The following is a 10,772-nucleotide window of genomic DNA, read 5'->3' as shown; positions in this document are numbered from 1 at the left end:
TGATAAGTCACCATTTTTTGGTGCATATGGGTTTCACCCTCAGTTTGGTACCTTTTCTGGGGCTGAGTCCTCTGGTATACCTGAAGAGGAAAGATTCTCTTCCTCGCTGTCATCTATCTGGCGGAAGATTCAAATCAATTTGAAAAAATGGGCGAAAGATATAAACGTATGGCTGACAAGAGACGTATGACTGGTCCGGACCTGTGTGTGGGTAATTTGGTGTGGTTTTCCACTAAAAACATTAAGTTGAAGGTACCCTCTTGGAAGTTGGGCCCAAGATTTATTGGTCCTTACAAGATCTCTGCCATTATTAATCCGGTTGCGTTTTATCTCGAACTTCCGCAGGCTTGGAAGATCCATAATGTGTTTCACAGGTCTTTGTTGAAAAACTATGTGGAACCTGCTGAACCATCTCCCTTGCCACCTCCTCCTGTTTTGGTAGATGATAATCTGGGGTTTCAGATCTCCAAAATAATTAACTTGCGTATTCTTCGTGGTTTCCTTCAGTACCTCGTACATTGGAAGGGTTACGGTCCAGAAGAAAGAATGTGGATTCTCCTGTTCTCCCCTTTGTGCGTGTGTTGCTTCTAGGTCTCAGGGAGACGCTGGTCCCTTCACGGTGGAAAGTACTGGGTGTCTCATTCCCCATTCCCTAAGTTAGGGCTTGCTTCAGTGTCAGCAGGGCTTAGGTTCCAGCATATGAATTTGTTCACCATCAGGATTTGCTCATACTGTCAGCAGACAGGGAGAGGCTCACGGATTGTTAGGAGGTTACCATTCCCTCCTCCCTAGCTATGGGGCCTAGTCATTTTACCTGTTGCTGTTTGTTTACTTGGTGTTCCTTTTATCCCCACTTGCCGTGGGTATAAAGTGAACAACTTTGTATGGATATTATATCTGATTGTTTAACCACCAGTCCCCGCTCTGTTTTGCCAAAACACCTCCTGTATACCTTTTTGATTGATATCTGTATACATAATACTGGTTATCAATATGTATCATAAACCACTTAAGCTACTTAGGGATATGTGTATCCCCTTTGTTCTAATGGGCATTTTGCTGTAGCCAATTTTCTTTTTCTATCCTGCTGACTATATTTGATCATCTTTGAATCCATGCCAAACTGAGTCCTTGTGTGACTGGGCATGGCCACCTTACCATGCCATGGTACAATTTTAGGCATACAAGCACCTTAAGGGCCTTAGTGCCATAATTATAGGGTATACTAGGGGATGCTTTGAAGCCTTCATACATCCCAACTCTGGTTTGATCACGCCCCCTTAGCAGCGTCACTCAGCAGGCACGGCTTTTACCTGTGCTGCACGCCCACTGTGTATCATGTGTTCCCTGCTCCGGCCGGTCTCGTTCACGTATTGGCCCATGTCATGTTACAAGCCCTAGTTCACATGACCGGAAATTCTCGTAATAATTCAGCCGGACTGGGTGGATCTACTTGTGGCAGGCGCAGCACTATTAAGTGCCTTTTGCGCTGTCTCTAACCAGACTATCTGTAATTCCTCTAGCTTTGTTCTATTGAAACAGTAGGTTTAAAGAGCACACCAAATGCTTGAAATAACTTCTTTATTAACTTAAACTTTTCTTTATATATAACACTGCCGCCTCCGCAGCAGATAGTCCATGTACATGTTCATAAAACGGCGGTATGCATAAGATGGTGGTTCAACTGTTCAGTCTTGTCATTCAACATAAAATGGTGGATATATTTCTCTCTTGAGTATCTGTACTCTCACTTTAAGTTATTTAAGCACTTTATGATCTCTCTGAGAGGTATATCTGAGGTCTAAATAATAGTTCACTTGCAGTATGCAGTTAGCAGTGACTATTTGCAGATTGGTTGAGTATGATCTTTTATGGTTGTATGCAATTTGGATTGCAATATGGGATCTAAATGCTTGCAATTGAATTTAGTGGAACTGTAAGTAAACACACATATAACTGGTTCAGTATACAGTTCTAATCACTATACAAACAGTAGTAACATTATATAACTGATTTAAATACCTATTTTGGCCTCTCTGTTTCCATAAAAACAGAGTTCTCAGTGGAGTGAATGTCTCTTCAGCTCCTGTCTCTGGTGAATAATGATTCTAGCAGCTCCTGCTAGGGGAATTCCCAGACAGGCTGTGTGTGAGGCTGGCTGTGATTGGTGAAAACTATTGCTGTGTGAGAAGCTGGCTATGATTGGTCTACACTTCTGCCCAGCAACAACAGATTAACACTATGCTTTCTGTTGTTTCTGCCGTGTCACTGAGCTTACCTTACATTAGAAAATGAATCTTAAAGGCCTATTATCTTTTTCTGCTTCTGTGAACACAAAATATAACAGTTATATGACATCCAAAACATGATGTCACAGTAAATAACTCTGCTTTTGTCTTTAACACATAAACATAGGAACTGTATTAAGGTTATTAGCAAGTCTAGCTGCTGTCAGCAACTTTTATTGTAGCAACCGCTGCCCTTGCATCAGACAGAGGAGCCAGAACCTCTTCCCCTAGAAAACCTGGTCGCGGGCTTTCTTCCGTACAGGTTTCCCTATCTTTCCAAGGTTTTAGTAAATTAACATGGTAAACCTGCTCTGGCTTTCACCTCCCGGGCTGGTGTACCTTGTAAATTACCTCTCCAATTCTTTCACGTACCTCATAGGGCCCCTGCCACCTGGCTAGGAACTTACTGTCCACGGTCGGCACCAGAACCAAAACCTGGTCGCCCGGGTTAAAGATCCGGACCCGAGCCTGCCAATTTTAGATCAGACTCTGGGCTCGCTGAGCGGCCTCCATATGCTCCCTGACAAGAGGCAAAATGGTCTCTATTCGCTGTTGCATCTTGGTATCATATTCAAGGATGCTTTTATGTGGAGTGGGCTGTTGTTCCCACGCCTCTTTGGCTATGTCCAACAAGCCCCGAGGATGTCCACCATATAGCAATTCGAAGGGCGAGAACCCAGTAGAGGCCTGGGGCACCTCTTGCACTGCGAACATGAGATAGGGCAGAAGAAGATCCCAATCCTTCCCATCTTTGGACACCAACCTTTTTAACATGGTTTTTAGAGTTTTAGTAAACCTTTCCACCAGACCGTCCGTTTGTGGATGGTACACAGACGTCCATAACTGTTTAATATGCAGCAACTTACAGAGTTCCCTCATGACCGTGGACAAAAAAGGTGCCCCCTGGTCAGTCAGAACCTCTTTTCGAAGCCCCACTCTGAAGAACATCTCCATTAGCTCCTTAGCTATAAGTTTCGCCGATGTATGTCGCAGTGGCACTGCCTTCACAACAGCCTCTATTTTGCCGTGTGACAAAGGTTTGAATTTAGCTAGTTTGATAACTGACATACAACCATGCCAAAAAATGCTAATCAAAAACATTTCGGCGTTCACGCCAGCCTCACTACGCTTGCCCGCTCCAAGCCACCAATTGTAGGGATTCGCTCTGGTAGGCAGGGTAAGCGGTAGTAAAGCAAAAATTCAGGGACACAGAGGGACATCCTGGTAGGTAGGAGTGTCACAGAGAGGTTGCCCTTTCAAGGGGGATGTGTATTGCCCTCTGTGTAAGGTTTTTTGTTGAGTTGAGAATAGGGACATATAGGGGCGATACCCAGCACTTGGATCCCACACCTCCCTACCCCAGTCTTTTAGATAGACCCTCTATAATTGCTCACACTCCTCCAGATCAATGCAGCGAGTCATTTCTAGCACTTAAATGTGTGCTTAATTGGTGTGTGCACTAGCATGACTTTTTAATTAGAAAGTTAAGTATTAATTGAGGTTACCTTTCACTATTGTTTGCAAAGTTTGTCAGAGAAAACATCTTGCTCCGCATCCCAGGACGGAAAGCAAACTACAACATGTTGTGGTTTGCACTCCGATCTGGGAACGCAACTAAACGTAACGGAATGCATTTTGGAGCATTCCGTTCTGTTCAGTTCAGTTTTGTCCCCATTGACAATGAATGGGGACAAAACTGAAGCGTTTTCTTCTGGTATTGAGCCCCTATGACGGAACTCAATACCGGAATACTTAAATGCTAGTGTGCAAGTACTGTAGGGATTTGCTCTGGTAGGCAGGGTAAGCGGACGCAGTATAGAGGCAAGAACACGGTAGTAAAGTAAAAATTCTGTCATTATTCACACAAAAAGCGATAAAACAAAAACAACACTGTGCAGAGTCCTAGTGTTAATTCACACCACATAAAGTCCACAGCACAAACGTGTCACCTGGTGGACTGTTTTGTCTATGGTAATCCACAGCCGTGCACAGCAGACTTTAGGGCGCCTGATTTTCAGCGTGCGGCTCTCCAGCATGCTACAAACTGGTTGGCACCCAAGACCACAGTGCTTCACAGCTCCACTATGAAAATGCAGGGTAATCCACACACAGCTGTGACTGCTGGCTGGACTTCTATTCCCAGGCCAAAACCTGGCCTGGAACGTGGGGAACAGCCACCCACTCTGCTCTTTGGCTGCTCCCAATAAGAACCGGCCCGGATCAGCTTTACAGCCACACTAAGTAAAAAACACTGTGTCAGCCAGCCTAGCTGCTGCTGACACACTTAACTACCGGTTCCTATCTCACCAAGGCCAGGAACCTCGGTGACAAGTACCTTCCGTCAATGACGGACGCCTGCGCCTTCCTACAGTACCCTAAGGCTACTTTTACAGTAGCGTTTTTGCTGGATCTGGAAGGGGTCAGCAAAGATTCTTCCTTTTCTGATAATACAACCATCCGCATCCGTTAACGGATCCGATTGCATTATCTTTAACATACATCCCTCATGAACTCCATTGAAAGTCAATGGAGGACGGATCAGTTTTCTATTGTGCCAGATTTTGTCAGAGAAAACTTCTTGCTCCGCATCCCAGGACAGAAAGCAAACTACAATATGTTGTGGTTTGCTCTCTGGTCTGGGAATGCAACTAAACGGAATGGAATGCATTTTGGAGCATTCCGTTCTGTTCAGTTCAGTCCCCATTGACAATGGGGACTGACGGATCTGGTATTGACGGATCTCAATACCAGAAAATTAGAACACTATTGTAAAAGTAGCCTTACTCAGTATCTGAGTTGGCAATTGTTTTATGTATTTTAGCATTGTATGTCCATATTTTGAGTTCCCATCTGATTGTATGATTATACAGAAAAAAAGGTAAGGAAGGATGAAAAAAGAGTTGAACATGTGGAAGCAAGAGATAAGAATCTTCAGGGGAAATGAAGATTACAGCTAAGAAAACAATGAAGCATACAAAACAGGATATAGAGAAGAATAATCATGTAAAACAAAGTCATAATAGGGGTTGTCTCACCTCAAATATTGGTGGAGTATCACTAGGATATTTCTGGGATAGAGCGCCCAAAGTTTTGGAGAGCGTTTTGTACCGTACATGTGCGGCCGCCCTCTATTAATTTCTATGGGAGCGCCAAAGAAAGTGAAGTGGCGCACTCGGCTGTTTTCGGAAGTCCCATAGAAATTAATGGAGAGGGCATCACACAGGCACAGCCACTGATCCATTCACTTCTATGTAACTGTTGGAAATAGCTATTTTCGGTTCTCCCATAGAAATGAATGGCGGGCGTCCCATACATGCACAGTGTGCTCTCGATCTCTTTGAATACTTTCTTCTAGAGACAGATTTGGGTTCTAGAGGTGGGACCCCTACCTATCTAACATTGGTGGCATATCCTAGCTATATGCCACCAATATTCAATGTGGGTCAACCTCTTTAATTGTTTTTCCTTACTCATGCAACATTTTACTATGTTACATTAATTTTCAGAACTCTTATGGGACCACATACTATCCTTAAATCCTTTAAATGTATAGGGGGCAAATCCACAAGATAGATGATACATGTCTTATAACTGGGGGCCTCATTGTTGTCTCAAGCTCCCTGTTCCTCCTCGCTGTATGAACACAGTGACAAAGAGTTTTTTTGTACTGACAGTCGAATATGCCCCCTGCTGCTCCATTCATTGTCTGAGGGGCTGATGGAAGCAGCCAAGCACTATACTCTGTTATCGCCAGTCCCATTGACTTTAAATGTTATAGCCCTCTGCATGTTTGACTGCGCCTCCATTCAAATATCTCCTCACTGTTGCAGTACATGAGGACAAACAGGGTGCATGGGGCTCCTGTTCTAGTAATCATGGGGGTCCCAGTGGTGGGACCACTGTGACAAGACATGTATCTCTTATCCAGCTTATCCATGTGGGAAAACCCCTTTAAAAGGAATACATGTGTCTTTTAAAGGGCTTTCCCACGTATCAATTTAATAATTTATAAGTGTCTCAAGGGTAGGAGTCTGACTGCAGTGACCCTAACAACTTCAAAAACAGCTGTCTGATCCCCTGTGCCCCAGGGAAGGTTGGTCATGCTTGTTCAGTTGTAAGGAGTGGAGGAACTTGAAATGTGTGCAGTAATGTTAATATGTTTATGTATTTTTAAGACTGCAAGTATGGTTAAATAAACATTTGTTATGTCATATTTTGGGTGCTGGGGGTTTGAAGAAATGGCACCCCAGGCACTATGATTGGTAAGGAGTAAAATGTTACTTTACCATACCATCATAAGGACACCACACTGCCCGTCCTGGGTGGAGCTACAACTGTGATATATGAGACCAGTTATTCCACCTTTAGGAGTTAAGGAGTGTGGCCTAAAAGGTATAAATCCAGTCCATTCTGCAAGCATCATGTTATAGAGCAGGAGAAGCTCTATAGATTGAAATATGTATCTTTGTAAGAAAAGTTCAATTTTGAGTCTTTATTAAACAGTTTTTCTTTAAGCTGCTGTGACTGCTCAATCTGTGGCCCTTATCTGTACTTTCCTAACAGCTGATTACCACTGTATATTAATAATATCATTATAGCTAAATTATTTCAAATTTGATAAGTATCTTGCTCCATCCAGTGTTTATGAGCTGTCATGAGTTCAGAGGTAAGAGCCACAGATCAAGCCATTAGGGCAGCTCACCGTGAAGCAGAAAATAATAGTCAGATACTCTGAAAGCTGCAGAGGAAAAACTGGTGACAATGTATAAGACCAACTGAAAAAGAAAAAGATAGATTTTTACCCCAAAATTAGTAGAATGCAATATTTAAAAAAAATCCCTGAATGAGATAACATACAGAACTAGGTGGAAATCACTGTGTAGAACCGACTACTGAACAAAAAAAATATAACTTATATTGAATCATTGCTTGCAAAAGTATATATCAATCTGCTCAGCTTCTCCTGCTCTATAACATGTTGCCTGCAGATTGCACTGCAAGGTCCCCTTTAATATTAACCTGCCATCATAAAATACAATCCAATCTGTAGGCACCATTGTATAGAGCAGGAGGAGCTGAGCAGACTGAAGCACACATTATCAATCTGCTCAGCTGCTCTTGTTCTGTAACTTGCTTCCTGCAGACGGCACTTCAGCTGACAGGTTTGTTAAAGGTTGAGAAGGTAGTAGTAAGTATAATGCAGCAGAGAAGGAGTTGTGAAAGCAATGTGGTTGCTAGTAGCAGATCTTATGGAGATGCATGAGAGTGGGATAGCTTCCCCTAGTTAAAAGAAATTATGGTGTATTTGCTGAGTGTTGTGAACAGAGTCTGATTAGAACCACCACAACATTGAAGACAGTACACCTCTCTCTGACAAGATTTGACAGTATAATCCTGTTGCGTTAAACATTTTGGAGTATCTACAGTTTGTTAACCAAGCCCTGCACCACACCATACTCTTTATATGGCCACTGTTCATTGAAATCTACATAAGAATAGGAAATGCAGTAACTTACATATCGCCATAACTTCCTTAAATTTGATGATATTAAGAAACTAAATTAATCTGTTTATGCTATGCAGCTAGAAGCACTGTCCCAGGGTGTGCTACTTTTGCAAGTAAAAGAACAAACCACACAGTGACTGCAATATTGTGACGCTTATGGGCAGTTGGGACTGGGAGATTTTGAAGCATCTTGGTATTGGTAAAATTGCCTCTTTTTTTTCCAAAGCTTCAAACTTCCAGTATGATATTGTTTCAGATTTGATTCCTTAGGGTATATTTATACCAACAGATTATCTGACCAATTTCTGTCCAATCAGACCAATAGTTAGTGTGTATAACAAAAAATCTGTGTGTGTAAACAGCCATCTGACCAATGATTGGTCGTAAAATCTATCAGAAAATCTGTTGGTGTAACTGCAACGTAACAGGAACACCCCTTTAACTATAAAATGTACAGGCTAGCAGACGTGCACTATTCCTAGTCTTGGGTCTTGGCAAAATAGACGTGACTGTTATGCTGGATTCATACTTACAGTTTATAATGTTTGTGTTTTTTGAAGCCAAAGCCAGGAATGGATTCAAAAGAAAACAACTCTTCGCGGATTGATCGGTGTAGATAGGTGATGCGTTTCTAATTACTATAACAGAGAAGTGAGGCACTAAAAGAAAAAATAAAACTATGGTGAAAGCGTATAACCCAGAACACACAGAGGACTTAAATATATAGGTCATGTGTGTCCAAAATGGGGTGGAAACGCTCAGTGTGTACACCTGAGCTCCATTAGACCAGATATCACCAAGGTGTAAAACAATGTTTGATAATTACACCGCACCGTCATCAGTATCCCCAGAAAATTGTGTGAGTAATCACACCTTACTGGATGTCGCCGTGGAGTGTGTGTGTCCATGAGGGATTGGGCTGGTACAGGCTAATTCATTCCCATTATAGGCCCGGCCGCACTGGATAAGTAACCCCACTTCTATTGGGGTAATCTGAAAGAGCATTGGGTTTCATGGAGATAGACATAACCACAGGAAACAAGGGGACAGATGCGCTGATACCATGGAGAATATTGTAAATCGCTGGCCTGCGCCCGGAGGCTCCAGCCTCCGGGCGCAGGCCAGCTCCCCAGCCCCCGGAGCGGCAGGCAGGCCACTGACCACGTCGCCGCTGCTGTCGCGCCTGCCGGCCACGCTGGAGGACGGAGGGAGTAGTGAGCACTTGGCACTGACTTATGTGCTACAGTGGGATGCAAAAGCTTGGGCAACCCTGTTAATCGTCATGATTTTCCTGTATAAATCGTTGGTTGTTACGATAAAAAATGTCAGTTAAATGTATTATATAGGAGACACACACAGTGATATTTGAGAAGTGAAACGACGTTTATTGGATTTACAGAAAGTGTGCAATAATTGTTTAAACAAAATTAGGCAGGTGCATAAATTTGGGCACCACAAAAAAGAAATGAAATCAATATTTAGTAGATCCTCCTTTTGCAGAAATTACAACCTCTAAACGCTTACTGTAGGTTCCAATGAGAGTCTGGATTCTGGTTGAATGTATTTTGGACCATTCCTCTTTACAAAACATCTTTAGTTCATTCAGGTTTGATGGCTTTCGAGCATGGACAGCTCTCTTTAAGTCACACCACAGATTTTCAGTTATATTCAGGTCTGGGGACTGAGATGGCCATTCCAGAACGTTGTACTTGTTCCTCTGCATAAATGCCTTAGTGGATTTTGAGCAGTGTTTAGGGTCGTTGTCTTGTTGAAAGATCCAGCCCCGGCACAGCTTCAGCTTTGTCACTGATTCCTGGACATTGGTCTCCAGAATCTGCTGATACTGAGTGGAATCCATGCGTCCCTCAACTTTGACAAGATTCCCATTCCCTGCACTGGCCACACAGCCCCACAGCATGATGGAACCACCACAATATTTTACTGTAGTTAGCAGGGTTTATTCTTGGAATGCTGTGTTCTTTTTCCTCCATGCATAACGCCCCTTGTTATTGCCAAATAACTCAATTTTAGTTTCATCAGTCCACAGCACCTTATTCCAAAATGAAGCTGGCTTGTCCAAATGTGCTTTAGCCCACCTCAAGCGGCACTTTTTGTGCTGTGGGCAGAGAAAAGGCTTCCTCTGCATCACTCTCGCATACAGCATCTCCTTGTGTAAAGTGCGCCGAATGGTTGAACGATGCACAGTGACTCCATCTGCAGCAAGATGATGTTGTAGGTCTTTGGTGCTGGTCTGTGGGTTGACTCTGACTGTTCTTACCATTCGTCGCTTCTGTCTATCCGATATTTTTCTTGGTCTGCCACTTCGAGCCTTAACTTGAACTGAGCCTGTGGTCTTCCATTTCCTCAATATGTTCCTAACTGTGGAAACAGACAGCTGAAATCTCTGAGACAGCTTTCTGTATCCTTCCCCTAAACCATGATGGTGAACAATCTTTGTCGTCAGGTCATTTGAGAGTTGTTTTGAGACCCCCATGTTGCTACTCTTCAGAGAAAATTAAAAGAGGAGGGAAACTTACAACTGACCGCCTTAAATACTCTTTCTCATAATTGGATTCACCTGTGTATGTAGGTCAGGGGTCACTGAGCTTACCAAGCCAATTTGAGTTCCAATAATTAGTTCTAAAGGTTTTGGAATCAATAAAATGATAACAGCGCCCAAATGTATGCACCTGCCTAATTTTGTTTAAACAATTATAGCACACTTTCTGTAAATGCAATAAACTTCATTTCACTTCTCAAATATCACTGTGTGTGTCTCCTATATGATAGATTTAACTGACATTTTTTATCGCAACAACCAACGATTTATACAGGGAGTGCAGAATTATTAGGCAAGTTGTATTTTTGAGGATTAATTTTATTATTGAACAACAACCATGTTCTCAATGAACCCAAAAAACTCATTAATATCAAAGCTGAATATTTTTGGAAGTAGTTTTTAGTTTGTTTTTAGTTTT

This window comes from Bufo gargarizans, chromosome 8, assembly GCF_014858855.1.
Source record: "Bufo gargarizans isolate SCDJY-AF-19 chromosome 8, ASM1485885v1, whole genome shotgun sequence".
In the NCBI taxonomy this organism is placed as follows: Eukaryota; Metazoa; Chordata; class Amphibia; order Anura; family Bufonidae; genus Bufo; species Bufo gargarizans.
The sequence above is the reverse complement of the archived record's forward strand: the minus strand, read 5'-3'. Positions refer to the sequence as shown.